The sequence below is a fragment of the Anomalospiza imberbis genome, chromosome 1 (genome assembly GCF_031753505.1).
Source record: "Anomalospiza imberbis isolate Cuckoo-Finch-1a 21T00152 chromosome 1, ASM3175350v1, whole genome shotgun sequence".
In the NCBI taxonomy this organism is placed as follows: domain Eukaryota; kingdom Metazoa; phylum Chordata; class Aves; order Passeriformes; family Viduidae; genus Anomalospiza; species Anomalospiza imberbis.
In genome coordinates, this window is record NC_089681.1 from 110,035,766 (window position 1) to 110,050,869 (window position 15,104).

The 15,104-nt window shown below is 42.2% G+C and overlaps 1 protein-coding gene across 1 annotated transcript in view; it reads left to right on the forward strand.

Moving 5' to 3' along the window:
- The first annotated feature begins 4,989 nt into the window (after positions 1-4,989).
- Positions 4,990-15,104, forward strand: part of SNRK (SNF related kinase) — a 39,622-nt gene continuing 29,507 nt past the window's right edge. Inside the window, exon 1 of the mRNA XM_068205706.1 lies at positions 4,990-5,253. The gene's annotated coding sequence lies outside the window, so the exon portion shown is untranslated. The remainder of the gene's footprint in view (positions 5,254-15,104) is intronic.

The window sequence follows — 15,104 nt, forward strand, 5'->3', positions numbered from 1 at the left end:
ACACCTTCTTCCTCTGCCGCACTAGAGCACCCATGGCCTTGCTCTGTGTTTCCTCCTCTATAGTACAGGCTGTGGGTGGGTGTTTGTGCCCCTTTTCCTTCCTAGGAGAAGGAGGGAGAGACCTTTTGGAAGGCCTGCAGTAGAGGCCTTGTAGAGCAACTATGTGGTGGTGGAAAAGCACAGTATTCCAGATGCAGTCTGAGTGCCAAATAGAGGATGGTAACTGCTTCCTCCCTCTCCTTGCTGTGCTCCTGCTGACACAGCTCAGGGTGCTGTTAACCTTCAAGGCTTGAGGTTACCCAGTTGTCCCCCAGGACTCCAGGCCCTTATCTGCAGAGCTGTACCCTGCACGGAGTTAGTCTGTCCCAGACACTGTTTGTCCTGGTTGAATTCCATGAGGTTCTTGTCATACCATTCCTTCAGCCTGAGTCCCTCTGAGTGGCAGCTCTACTCTTGACCATATTGGCTCTCCCACTAATTTGCCGTCATCCACAAACTTGCTGAAAGGGTACTCTGTCACCCCCTCTAGGCATTCCTACAGACATTAAACAGGTCAGGTCCCAGGACAGATACCTACAGTACTTGACTTCTTACTGGCCTCCAAAGAGAGTGCAGCCTCTGTGTCCTATCATCCAGTTTTTTTACCCATGTGGTTGTCCATCTATCTAGCCCACAATGTGTAAATTTCGATACAAGACAGCAGACAGTGTCAAAATCATTGAGAAAGTCAAGGTACATAACATCCTCTGCTCTTCCTCATCTACAAATCCAGTCATTTTACTATAGAAGGCTATCAGGTTGGTGAGGCACACTGGCTGTTCCCAGTCACCTCCTCCTTGCTGTGTTCAGAAAAGTGATCCAAGAGGACATGGATTTCCACCGCAGTGAGGCTGAGCAGCTAGCAGTCTGCCTTTGGGCTTTTTTCCAAGAGTCATTGGAGAACATTCCAGTGGCTGTGGAAACTCCAGTCTCCACTGTCCTTCAAAGATAAAAGCACAGTCTTGCAGTGAAACCAGACGGTTTGGATACAGCTCTGTTGATCCCATGAATGTTTATGGGTCAAATTCTCCCATGTAATCCCTGAATTGATCCTCACCCAGTTGCTGGCAATTCTCTTCCATGAATTCTAAGCACAGAGATCTTGGAGACCTTGATGATAAGCCTGAGGCAACAGTGGCTCTGGGTGCCACAATCTCATCTGTTTCCATTGCCAGATCATTTGTCCCATTCAGGAACAAGACCACGTTTCCTGTTTTCAGTCTTTGACTCTTGAAGTTGTGGCAGAAGCTCTTCTTGTTGCCCTTGGGATCATTTGCAAATCTTAAATACAGCTTTGACCTCAGAAAAGATTTGATTTCTATGCATATTTCCAGCAGTTTCTTAATCAGCCCAGAAACCTGAGTTACCTCCCCTGATCATGGAAATGTACAGATCTGAATGTCCTCCATGAGCTGCAGCATAAATTGTACTCTTCTATATCTGTCCAAAGGCAGCTGCTTTGTTCTGCTTTGTCATAGAAACTGTTAATAATTTAATAATGAAAGGGAACTAATGAGGCCTATGGATTTGAGCCTCATGCTCCGATTATCCAATATCTAATGAAGTGTGAATTTTGACTGAAGCTTTTTCCACCCTGAGGGGAAAAAGCCACTCTCATCCATGCGGATTCTCCCGTGACTAATGAAGGGTGAGCTCACACTGCAGCTTTTGCTATACAGGGAGTACAGGTAAGGTTACTGTTTGCTGCATAGGCCTAGTTTCATGACATTTATGAAAACATGTAATTCTGAAAATATCTACCCCTTTAATTCAGATTTGACCAGTGAGTTTGGGAATTACTAGGGAGAACGGACATACTCACAAAGGCTGGTCCAAAGTCATTATTTAAGCCTCAAGCATTTTGAAACATCCCAACATTTTCTTGCACTACTTTGCATTTCAAATACATCTCATTGGAAAGGTGCAAAATAATTTACATTAAATATTAGCCTAATTTTTGAAACAGGTGAACCATAATGATTAATCTTTTAAAGAACATATCCTTTCTCAAATCCTGTAGACTAACAATTTCACACAGTGTTTATACACTCCAGACTTTTGACAGACTTTCTGTATCTTATCAAAAACAAGATTATTTCCAATGTCAGCCAGTAGGTATTCTGTAAAAAACAATATAATCTACCATTTTCTTCCTGTAGTAGATTATGCTTGTATTTAGCAAGGAGGAATGTCATCTGGTCTGATTTGGATGCATGTATGCCATGAGCAATCCCTCAAACAGATGCATGAGGCTGTTGCTGTCACCTTCCCTAGACAAATACATTCAGGCTAATGACTGACAGGTGAGGTGTGTTTTGCTGTGGCACAGCTATCATATATTAGCTGTCCTGTTTTATAACTGACATGGGGACCGAGGCACAGTGCTTTTATTGCAGAGTAAACCAGGCGAGGCCAACCAAAAGCAGCAGCACAGGGCCAACCTCCCCCAGCAACCTCACTGAAGCTCGAGTGATTTTACAGGCATGTAGTTATCACATTCATTAAGTTTTCACTGTCAAAAAACCCTCACAAGATCAAAACAAGGCCGTGTGCCACTGAAGACAAAGCTCAGTGTAAGTGACTGTATAGGTGATAGGAGATTTACATTACCTTGTCGGGGGATGGTATTGGTCTCACCCCAGAAGTATGTGATGTGATCTAGTGTAAACAGTGATAAAGCTGCCTGAAAACAGGCAATTCCATCCCACCAGAGACTTTCAGACTCCTTCCAGTCCCTGTTGTCTCCACTTAAATGCAGCATGTATTCTTGACCTTCTTGGTCTCACACATACTCATCTACAAAGACTCATCCCATTAAATAAAAGAGCTGTTGTATTGCACAACCGATCCTAAATACAGTATCTCAAAATAGCTATGTTGCAGGTGAGAAATTTCTTTTTTTTCCCCAGTAAATGTATCCTTTCCCACCCACCTGTTCTCACACGTAAGCAAACATACAGAAAAGTTGAGTATGCCTGAGTGCAATATCCTGTGTGGCAGTGCAATAGATGATAATGTGATTTCTAGCTGATATAAAAAAGTCCTTTATGCCAAAATATTTTGCTAAGGAAGACTTAGTGGCACTGAACTGAATCATGATTTGGTCTTTGTGAGATGTGCCTTCTTCAACATGCCAATGAAAACCAAATAGAAATACGTAATTATTATTAACTAGAGACGGAATCTAGATTTAAGTTTTACAACACAATAAGCATGAGGCATCAGCTGACCACAGCAGGCTCAGAAATCCAAGTGGTGCGTATCACACACTTGTGCAAACTCAGATTTGAGAAATCAGTGATAATCAGGCAGACACAGGTGATGGGCTGGTTATTGCAATCTCCTACTTCAAATCCATCTTGTAAATTCAGCAATCAGTTGTGTTTTATTGGTGCCTGAATGGTGTAAGAGTGGAGAATCAAGCCTGATTGGAGAGTAGAGAATTTAGGCCATGGAATGGTCTAAATTATGAACAAATAATGAAATTCTCATTCTTGTAGGAGGCAGGGCTCAGACTAAACATAACATGAAACCTTCATGTATTTTCTACTTTATTTCCCTTTTGAAACCTTAAAAAATACAGAATCATTATGTGCTTTTTATTACGTATGATCACACTATTTCAGTTTAGTCATTCCTTGAACTGTATTTTCTGGCTTAGTGTATTCACAAAGACTGGTTTCAAGCTAAGAAATTCCAGGTTAATTCAATAGCCTCTGCTGTATATAAGCTATTAACAAAAGAATGATATCTAAATTTTGTAATAGCATGGGAAAAAATGAAAAGCAATTCTCAAAGATTTTCTTAAAATTAGGCTTAGCTATATAATGAGGTTTTGTATTCTCTCTCCATATATCTTGATTGGCCATTTCTATTTGAAAAAAAAAAAAAAAAAAAAAACACCAGGGCACTTTTCAAAGTGACACTTTCAAGTCTTTTAATTCCCTGGCTATTCAAAGATTTTCCTTCCTTGATCTTCAGAGGAAATTCTTACATTATTTCTGATGCTCCGAGCAACCGCTTTGCTCATCCCTTCAGCCGGGTACGTGTGCAGAGAAACTCTGCTCTGCCAGGTGTATGTGTGCCGGGAAACACTGAAGCCCCTGCCAGGCTCGTTCCTCACCCCGTTTTCTCCTACTAGCTTCCGTACCATCCTTTCCTTGCACTTTCCCTGCTTCCAGATGACCTCCACCATGCATCGCACTCCCACCCTTACCACCACAGGGGAATCCAACAGCAGCGTGACTCGCTGCCCTCACACCATCGCTTCCCAGGCCAGCTGCCCAGAGCACAAGGGGCACCGAGGCCTGCTCGGGAAGGTGGAGGAGTCACCGTTCCTGGAGGTGTTTAAGGAAAAACTGGACGTGGCTCTCAGCGGTTAACACGGTGGTGTTCGGTCACGGGCCGGACTCGATGATCTCAGAAGTCTATTCTAATCTAATTGATTCTGTGATCGTTGTAGTCTCATTTATACTCTATTATTTCTACCCAGGAATCACAGACGTGGCCCTTTCACGACTTTAAGCAGCCCTCCAGCCCAGCGTCCCCTCCAGAAGGACAGGGGGCCGCCAACTCACCGCCACGCAGGTGGCGGACGCGCGGGCTTCACCCTCTCCTCAGACCTTCAGCATATCGCCCGCCGTTCTTTTTCCCATGTCTGAGGGGAATTGCTCAGGACCTCCATGAAACCCAGGGCGGACGGGACGGGACGGGACGGGACGGAACCGGGCGGTCCCGCTGCCCTCCGCTCCCCTCAGGCGCCGCGGCCGCTGCCCGCAGCCTGTCCTGTCCCCCACCGCCGCCATTGGCCCCCGCCGCGACTGCGCTTGGCGCGCGGCCTCCCCGCCCCTCCCCTCCCCTCCCGCCGCGCGGCGCAGGCGCGGCTGCGCGCGGGCGAGCGTCGGCCCCGCCCCGCCCCTCGCGGCCCCGCGCGAGCCGCGGCCGTTGTTGTCAGTCGCGGCTCGGAGGCGCAGCCGGAGCCGCCGGGTCCCGTCCGAGCGCAGCGCGGGCGAGGGGCGCGACCCGCCGCAGCCCCGCCGACCTTCCCCGCTGGGCTCTCGGACCCTCTCCGTCTCCTCCTCTGTCCCTCGTTCCCTCCCCGCTGAGCTCCCCGCCGCCGCTCCCGAGGGCAGTCGCAGCGGACGCTGCCCATGCAGGGGGCGGCGCGGGGCGCGGCGCCCCGAGGAGACGCCGCCGCTGCCGCCGCTGCGGGCAGTAAGTTGCCGGCGGGGTTGGGCCTCGTTCGGCTCGGGCTGGGCCGGTGGGGTGTGGTGGGTTCCTTCCTCCCCCTCCCGGAGCCGGCGGAGCCCAATGGCGGCCTCGGCCCAGGGGGAGGAGGAGGCGGTGAGGGGACGTTTCCCGGCCGCCACCGAAGGTCGGTGTGTCGGTGCTGGCGGGGCTGGAGAGAAGGGCTTGGGGAAGGGAGGGGAGAAGCCGTCGTTCCTGCGGGCACGGCGGACTCCCGGGATGCGGGTGTTCATGCGGGGTCGGCGGCGTCCCAGAATGCGGGTGCTCCTGCGGGGACGATGGGCTCCCCGGACGCGGGTGTTCCTGCGGGGACAGCGGGCTCCCGGGATGCAGGTGTTCCTGCAGGGACGGCGGGCTGCGGGAACCTGCCGTGGCCCCGGCGCGGCGGAGTGTCCGTGCGGCACGGCCCCGTGTGCCCGCGGTGACACCCGGCCCCGCGCGTGTGACCGGAGTGACACCGGTCCCTCCGCCACTCCCCCGCTGCTGCTGCCCGCGCCGGCTGCGCCGCGTCTCTTCTGTTGCCGGGAAGGGAAAAAAAAAATAAACAAGTGAAGCTGGAGCCCCGCGGTCCGGCCGCGGGTGCGTTTTAGGGGAATGACGGTGCATCTCGCCCCTCGGAATCCGGTGCGTAGCCAACAGGTTTGCCTTCGTCTCCTTGTGCCCAGGGCTGGAGCGTGCCCCTCCTGACAGAGGCTGGAAGTATCCCTCGTTCTTTGTCAGTACGTGCCGTGCTGCTGTCAGCACACTTAGTACGTTGAATTCACTGCCTAGAGATTAGTATAGAAATTGGTAGAATAACCAGCAAGGTCCTGCATAGAGGTCTTTGTGCTTATTGTCAGGTGACTTTTGGCACCCAGGTGCTTAAATTAGTGGAAAATGACTTTTAAAGATAGTTGATGTGCAGTCCTGGTAATAGTTGAAGGGCAGATATGCGTGGTTGGTTTTATTTGTTTTATTTAGGTTGGTTTTTGTTTTTGTTTTGTTTTTTTTTTTTGTAAGTAGACTGAGTAAAGTGTTGGAGAATATCCACTAGGGCAAAACCCCCTATATTTAAAATCCCTATAACGAGAGGATGGTTGGTGACAAAAGTGACCTATTTTCAGACTGGATATTTTTATTGGTAGGAGATGCTAGTGTACCTGTGAAGGAGAAACCTTTATGTGGGATACATGCTTTGGGTTTTTGCTTATTCACAGATAGTTTCTTATTGATCATCTCACTTCCAAGAGCTTGTTATGAATAGATGAGGGCAAAGCAGTCATTTCTTTGGTGGTACCATTACAGTTACTGGAGCAGCTGAAGCGTACTGTATGATTTTCACCCATCTAGCATGAATGAAGTGCATGCAAATATGCTTACGCCTGCCCTCTGTAGTGCAGTCACTACTTAGTCATATCTGCTGCTTTTTTGGAGTTGTTTATTATGGATATATTTGGATCTTCAGGCTCTGGGGAAGGACCAGTTTATCGAATCTCTGCAAAGTGAAATCTGTATAGAAGTGTTTACTAGCAAATGTTTATTGTGTTACAGTTAAGCCTTTCTTTCAAGGCATGCACCATTAGGAACTGGGTTAAGGAAGCCTGGGACTTTTTTGGCAGATATATCACAGAAAGTGGGAAATTGGCTCGTGGTTGTTTTTGTACTATTGCTGATCCTTCGAAGGAAACTGAAACAAATACGAACTAACAATCATTGCCAAACAATGCAATCAAATTTTACCTTGTGAAACATGTCAAAATGTTTACTTAGACTAATGTCTGCCCCTTTGACTTCTAGTGCATACAACATCCAGATTAGAGGACTTAGTAATAAGAACTAAGGAGAAGAAAGTCCAGTCTTGTCTCTTAATTTTCCTGAATATCCTAAATGCCTTTTTTCAAGTGATTGGAAAGAGAAGCTTACCTGACTGCTGGAGCTTTGCCTGGTAGGCAAGGTGGCCTCTAACACAACACATTCATATAGCTCTTTTATGAGGATCTTTATGATCCACACTTGAGGCTTTCATGAAAAACAGGGAAAAGGGAGAATTGTATCTTATGTGTACTTACTGTGTTATGGTTTTTGTTTTCATTTTATGCAATTGAGAAGCAGGAAAATACAGTTTGAGTGCTGGACACCCTACAGGTTACTGCTGTTCCTTGAATCATTGTGCTATGAGAACTGATACTGCCATGTGGTGTAGGTGGCTGCACTGTAATAAATAGTCTACTTTCTGATTATTTTAAAGAAATAGCATGTTAAGGGTGTGCATGCTGATATGCTACTGCAGATATTCTTTACTTGCAGTAGTCATCTTGTGCACTGTTCTGACCAACTTGGTCTCTTCTAACTGCTTTTGAATCATACTTGAATGATTCTTTTGCCGTCTACACCTTCAGTGTATCATTGTCCCTTTTATCCCACTGGCAACTGTAATGCCTAAGTAGCACCTTTGTCTCGCTTGGCCTGCCTTGCTTTCAAGGGCACAGTATCCTGGTGCAGCTACTTTTTTTCCTCACAATGTATCTCTTGTGAAATAATGCACTTCCTTTTTTGGATTCTCCAAATTTCACTGAAATGCTGTAGCTGTAAAACTTATTGGTGAACTTCTGTCCATTCCTACTTAATAGTGTTTATGATTATGTCTTAAAATAAGAAACCAATGAGATGGGGTTCAGATCAAGGATATAGGGCTGAGCTGCAGTTTATGATGAATGTAGTAATATTAAATTGTATCAGCTCTTACCTTTAGTACCCTCTGAGGTTCTGCCCATCTTCTGTATCACATTATTTTCAAGCACTTAACTGAAATGCTGCAGCTGCTACAAGAATGTAAAGTACCTGTTGTTTTAATACACATAACAGTATTATGTAAGAGCTTAAGAGGATTTGAAAAAAATGTATATTCCCTTACAATTCTAGGATAACTCACCCTGGCAGAGTTCTAGTACACATAAGTTGATTGAGTCACCAATGTTAAGAACTTAATGAGAAATAATTATACTTGCAAAGTGCAAAACAGAGCATGTTCACTTTCTGAAAAGCTGAATCCCTCTGTTATAGTGATCTTCTACAACAGTGCTGGGACACAAATGTTACACTGTATTTGACAGACTATTTTCTTTCTTTATGTATCATTGTGGGTTTTTCTGCAGCAGTCTCCTGTCTGGTTACTGGCTGGTCTTTACTTGAGAGATGATAACCTAGGCTTCTTTATAATCTTAGTTCATGTTAAAGTGTGGCAAATTTCATGTGTCTGGCTGTTCCTGACTAATTTAGGATGCAGTGAATGAGAATAAGGTATTGGAACTGAATGACTATTGCTTCGAGTCAATCTATTTATCAGGATTTAAGCAGTTGGTATCTTAGATGGAAAACACCAGTCTCATAGTGGCAACTTAAGTCAATTCAGTACTAGAATTTTATGTTACCAGATTTATTGCTAAACAAACAAAACTACATGATATTTGACCTTAAAGATATTAAGAAATTTAATAGAAATTATTATTGTTTGTAATAGGTACAAAGAGTATGCACACATATTTGCATCTGAACACTTGTGTTTGAGATGGTGTGTGATGCTTTCATCTCCCTTGATATGGGAAGAAAATAATGTTTGTGGTTCTGAATTTGCGCAACAAAGATGTAGGTGTTAAAACAGGGCTAACATAGAAATGTTATGCCACACTGAAGTGTTCATTGATTCTTGGCAGAATGTTTAGAGCTCATCTTAATGGTCTTAGCTGCACTGCCTGGCATGACAAAATTATGTGGTAATGTTAATAAATAGAAATTTGAAAAAGGTGAAACAATTCTGAGACTTCATGAACATGGAATAAATAATGCAGCTTTTCTGAAGGAGTTTAGTTAGGTGGACAAATCTCAGTTATCTGCTTTCTGCAAAGTTTCTGCATTAAGTTTCCTGGCTCTAAAGATTTAGCGTGCTGTTTAAAAGATGGTGATACCATGATGAATCACCTGATATGCAAAATATTTCTTCATCAGTTCATGTTCCTAGTTATTTTGGGAGAAGAAAAAAGAAGAAAAAAAAAAAAGATGGGATTCAGAATATTAAAAGTCTTCAAAAATCTACTTGGATACTGTTTATCAGGCTTGGAAAAGTATAATTTTGGGCTAGGGAGTCCAACTACCATGAGTTATCTCTGTTGCTTATGCAATTGCTCTCTGAAATACCGGATCTGGATTGGTTAAATGTATGAATGTCTGTAACTAAGATATCTAAGCTAATTTTTTGTAGTTGGGGAAAAATTTTTCTGCTGATGGGAACTGCAAAACATGGCATTATCAGCTGAAATTAATTTTTCTATATATTATGACATCACAGGGTCTGAACAAAGTTTTACAACTGATTTACAGATACTGAAAGAAAGTGCTAGCAGATATCACAAAACTTGGAGCAAGTCCTTTTAAAAGACGTTATCACACACTGCTGTGCAGAAGATAATTTATGAGATGTGGCTATTTAGGAGGATCTGGGGTTTTTTAATGCAATAATACTGCAGGAACAGCTTCAGCGCTTAAGTGCTGTATTGATGAAGCCTCTGGTATGTAAACAGGGTAGTGTCTCTCTTGCTTTTTTTCATTAAAAATGAAAGGCCACATGCTGGCTTTCAAGAGAAGGCTTAAGAGGAGAACAGATAAAACATGAGATTATTGCTTTTGGAGCTGTGTCTGGTGTGAGGACTTTAAATAGTGTAAAGCTGTTGCTGAGTTCTTAAATCTGTAGGGCAGCTTGTATTTGTCTTGTGTAATACCTTCTCTTAGAAATGGAAAGTACCTTGTGAACTGCGGGGAATTATCAGCAAGGTTGTGAAAGTACTTTGAGCTTTTAACATATTTCACAATTGGAACCAGTGCCAGTAACTACCGATGATGGGTTTGTCAGTGGCTCATAGTTCCATCAGTCTTAGTGCATCTGTCCTCTTAATAGCTTTGGAGTCCAGTGTATAATCATAATCTTGCTGTTACTGCTACAGTCTTACTGTTGCTTTGGAGTCTGTACATCAGCGTAGTCTCTGTTTTTTCTCATTCACCTGCTTGGAAAGAAAAAGGAAATAGATATTCTTGAGTTTTAAAGTGGAGGCCTTGAAGGACTGATTCAGATCCAGTGGCTTCTTTAAGTTGTCTGTATTGAGGGTGATTTTCACAGATATCAACTATCAGGTGGAGTTTCTACAACACAGTTCTCAAATCTTAGTTTGCTCTTTGCCAGTCTCCTGCAGACCACTTAGCTTAGCTGTGTGAAAGAGGAAAGTTTAAATTGTCTATGCTTGATGGTACTGCACTAATCTTCAAGAAAATAGATGGTAGACAGCAATCTGTAGGCCTGAAAGTTTGAGAATTCCTTATCTAAGAAATAAATGTGGTTTTTTAATTGATGATATCCAGGTCATGCATTGTATCTTTCACATTTTCTTTTCCTCATGCATTGGATCTACCTCAAAGTGTCTTGCTCTTATAAGTCAGGTCATGCAGGCTCTCATAGTTTTCTGTTACAAAATGTTGTTAGTAACTTTTTTCTTCTCAAATCTATAATAGTACTGCCCTTCCCAGCCTCCAACATTTTGTTGGTCCAGGAGCAATGTTTTACCAAGTTTATTGACTTGCCAAATATTTCTGCTGCTGGCTGTTCACTGAATAATGGGCCTAAGAATTGAAGAATTCTTGTTGGCATTTTACTTTACTTCAATACTAAGAAGAGTGAAGTCTAGACATCAGTAGCTCTAATGCCTGTAATACATTCTAAAATGATGAAATGCATTTCATTAGAGATTTTCCAAATGTTTAGAATGGCAAAACTTCATCAGCAATTGGTACCTCTTGTATCTTTTCCGAGCAAAATTCTACAGACTGTTTAAAACTAGGGAGTATAGTTAAGTGTTGCAGGTTAATTCTTCTTTTTATGTTTGTAACACAGCATTACTTGATAACTCTTCATCAGGATCTTCATCATTTTAGAGGTATTCAGTGCTGAACAGTAGAGAGGTTTGCTGATATATCTTGTCATTTCAGTAACACAGTATGGACTGGATATGGACACTAATGCCTAACAGGAAAGAAGTGCATGTACACCTTGAAAAAAATTTCCTGTAGTGTTTTATTGTGGAACTCACTGGGAACAGGATAGGATTTGTCATCAGTGAAAGGGAAGATATGTGTGTATGCTATGGTGCAGTCACGTAAAGTGGAAAATAAAGCTTTAGAGGGCATTGCGTATATAAGGGCTGAGTTGTAACACACCTGTCTCTGAACTGTGTCTTCCTCTGCCCCCCCGAAATGCTGCATGTACAAAATGTTTGGCTGTAGGGTGAGTGTAGATTGCCATGATTTCTTTAAGTACCTTTGAATGGTATTGTGAAGGCCATAGAAAGGTGGAGGAGGAAGGGCTATGCTGGATCATGACACCTGTATGCAAACAGAAGAATACACTTTCCTGGGATCCTGACTCCCATATTGAGTCTTGAATACTCAAGAAATACTGGGTACTAGGAGCTTAAGAAGTTTGAAATATGCTGGAGGAGTTACGTAATGATAAGTTTTCAGGGCATGTGATATGCATTTAATGTATGTTGTTCTTCATGTGTCACTCTTGCAATGCCTTTTACCTGCTTCTAGTGCGTTGGTGCTCCCTTATACCAGAAGAAAGGTGATAAAAATTCTTCTGGGGAAGTGAAGGTGTAACAGTGCAAGTAGTGGGTCATACAGTAACAAGACAAACTGTTTTTAAAGGTTCATAGATTACCCTGTAAAGATACCTTACATCAGGATAGCAGATAAAAATAGTGAGGAAATATTGGAAAAAATATGAAAAATTATATTTGCAGTTTATTTACTGAGTTAATATGTTCTTCAGTTTGCTCTCAGATTCCGATGATTTGTACAAATTCTTTTCAGAGTGAAAAAAATTGCTTCTGAATCTCTCTATTCCGTGTATGTCAAATTTTGGATTTAGTGTTTCTAGGAACACAATCAACATAAGTCTTACCCTCAACATATAATTATGCAGTAAATAAATAATTGATAGAGATGCTGTTACTTATCTGAGACAAAAGAGAGCAAAAGGAGAAGAGGGGTAAAACTTCAGTGTGTCTGGTGGATGTGTATAATGTGTGCATCCTCTGAACTATTCATTCTAAACTCCTGTTACAGAAAATGTAAGTATGTGCTTTTACAAAATGATTCATCTGATCTCTTTGGCTATCTGCTTTAGGGCAGGATTTGTTTTATCACAGAGTCTTATCTGTGGTGACTGAATTTCCATTTATTGTGAAGGGAGACAGGAATGGTTAACTGTGGACGGACAAGTCCCAGTGAAGATTACTTCAGCTTTTATGTCTGTTAGACTGATGATGCAGGGAAGTCTCTGCATTGATAGTTTTTCAACATTTTGTTTAAATGGGACCATGAAGCTTCATTTTCTAAAGTAAGATGAACTAGGCTGGTCTTACATGCAGTGTGTAATCTAATGAAATTTTTTTAATAGGGTGAATTGCTTAAAGAAAAACTAGTGTCTCTGAAACATGCTTCCTTTTCTAAACAGATATATTCATCCATCTTTTAGAGATGGTTGAATCACAATACTGTTGCTAAGCTTCTTAATAGGATGCATGTGATATTACAAAACAGCTCCTACAGATCTCCATTAGGGGCTGTTTGCAGTGTTTTGTGGGATAGGTATATGAGCTGTGGAAAGAAGGATCTGTTCTGAATTTATTTACTGGTAAATGTCTACATTGCATAAAAAAAGTGTCAGAGGCGTAGCTGAGTTCTGGTATAATTAGGGAAAAATGCATTTTTAGAACCATAATTAGCTGCATGCATTAAACGCTGCTAATGGTTAGTTAACTCACAACTATAAAAACCAAACTAATGCTGAAAAGTAATGCTAAAAAATGAACTTAGCAGGACTTTAACATAATGTGAATGAAAAGACAGGTAAATATTTTCTGTGATATAACTGTCTCTTAAATGCTTTTTCGCAGGCTGTAATTTGGCTTGCTGCTAAAATGTGGCTGGTGGAAATTTTGCTTATTGTCTGCTTTAGTCTGTAGTTCCTTCACTTGGGAAAATGTTCAAGAGGTCACATTGTAAACTGGATCACCAAAATGATCCATCATTAAAAATAATTCTGTTTTGGAGGGTCATGGCAAAACTAGAGGCTTGTGTGGTTTCATCTATAGTCAACCCCAGACGTTTTACTGTTGTAACCAAGGAGACATCAACAAAGGGTCTTAAAGAGGCTCCAGCTTGAAATAGTGGATCCTTAAGTACTGTCAAAATTCTACTTTCTTACTCTTAAGAGAATCTGAGAAAAAGAAACTGCTCTGAAATGTACTGGTGTGACAACTGCTCTTCTTTAGATAGAATATTTAATTTTGTAATTAAGGCTTGTATCTCTATACACTATGACATTTTTGCATCCACTTCCTACTGCTGAACAATTCTAAACTTCTGTGTTTTCAAACCATGTGTTGCATATCTTCCATTTCTGTAAACTCATATCCTATTGATTATTCTCTGATATATTTCTCCATGGCTTATACATAACTGGTTTTTGCTGGAATTCTGTAGACAGGTTGATTTTTATGTGTTTTCTGTGATTTAGAGTTAAATCACTTGTTGAGCTTGTACAATGATGGTTGAGAATGTGCCAAGTGAACAAAGTAATCTTTCCTTACTGCTAAATGTTGCAGTTAAATTCAGACAAGCTGTCTTAATTTATGTGTTCCATTTTTCCTTTAATTTCTTTAATCTAGAAGCAGTTAGGGGTCAGATTAGGATGCTGTGGAGACAGCAGTACTATAAAGCATGTTTGTGTAGGAGTTTTGTTATTGTTATTGTTGTTGGGTTTTTTTAAATGCTGGCAATCCCTTCAGGAGTGAGACTCTGGAGTTGCACAGCCATATGGGGCACAGCTGATTAATATATCCCCTCCTGCTTCATGCAGGCTAAGATTAGGTGGTTTATGTGTATACATGGACTATTTTTCATTAGTTTTCATTTTGTGGTTAGGTCAGTATGATGGAACATTATGCAGCTATAAAGTAAAGTTTTGCTTGAAAACATTGTCAGTGTGCAGTAGTCCTCAAATTGGCCTAAGAAAGTAGAATAGAATAAACCAGAAAATGTGTAGAGGAGGATGAGAGGAATGCTAAAGCCTGTGGAATAACGTCTGCAAAAGGATTTATAGACTAGGGTTAGAACAAAAATGAGCTGAAGCTAGGAAGGGAGGAAACAAATTCTGTGAGTTGCTTCAGGCAAGGTAAATGGAGTATGATAGTTCTTGTTTTGGAACAGACGGTGAATGAGAAGATGCACAAATTGTCAAGAGATTAAAAACAAACAAGAGGAAGTGGTTCTTCTTACAGCACATAGTTAAATTATTCAGCTCCGCTGCAGTATGTTCTTGATGCTAAAAATTCACATGCGTTAATAAAGCACCTGCCCAGTTTCACAGGGAGGGGTGGGGTAGAATACATCAAGTGCTATTAAACACAAACCCACTGCTTTCAGATGTAAAGAAGTTTTTGAATCTCTGAAAGATAAGGAGAGTTTTATTGTTTATTGTTGTATTTGCCACTGTATTATGTTGTTCCCTATGCATTATGTAATAGTTTCTACCAGGTAGGAGAGTGGGCATTTAGTTTAACGTAGCACGCTTTAATTCAATTTTGTGCTTTTTTGAATAAGGATGGGATGGTGTTACATGGGAATGGTAGGGGAAGCTCTGTAAGATGAGCAGTTTATGGAGTGTTGGGAAGCAGATATGCCAACCATCTTCTAGTGGAGTGGCTTTTGAAAGAGCATGTGAAGCATAG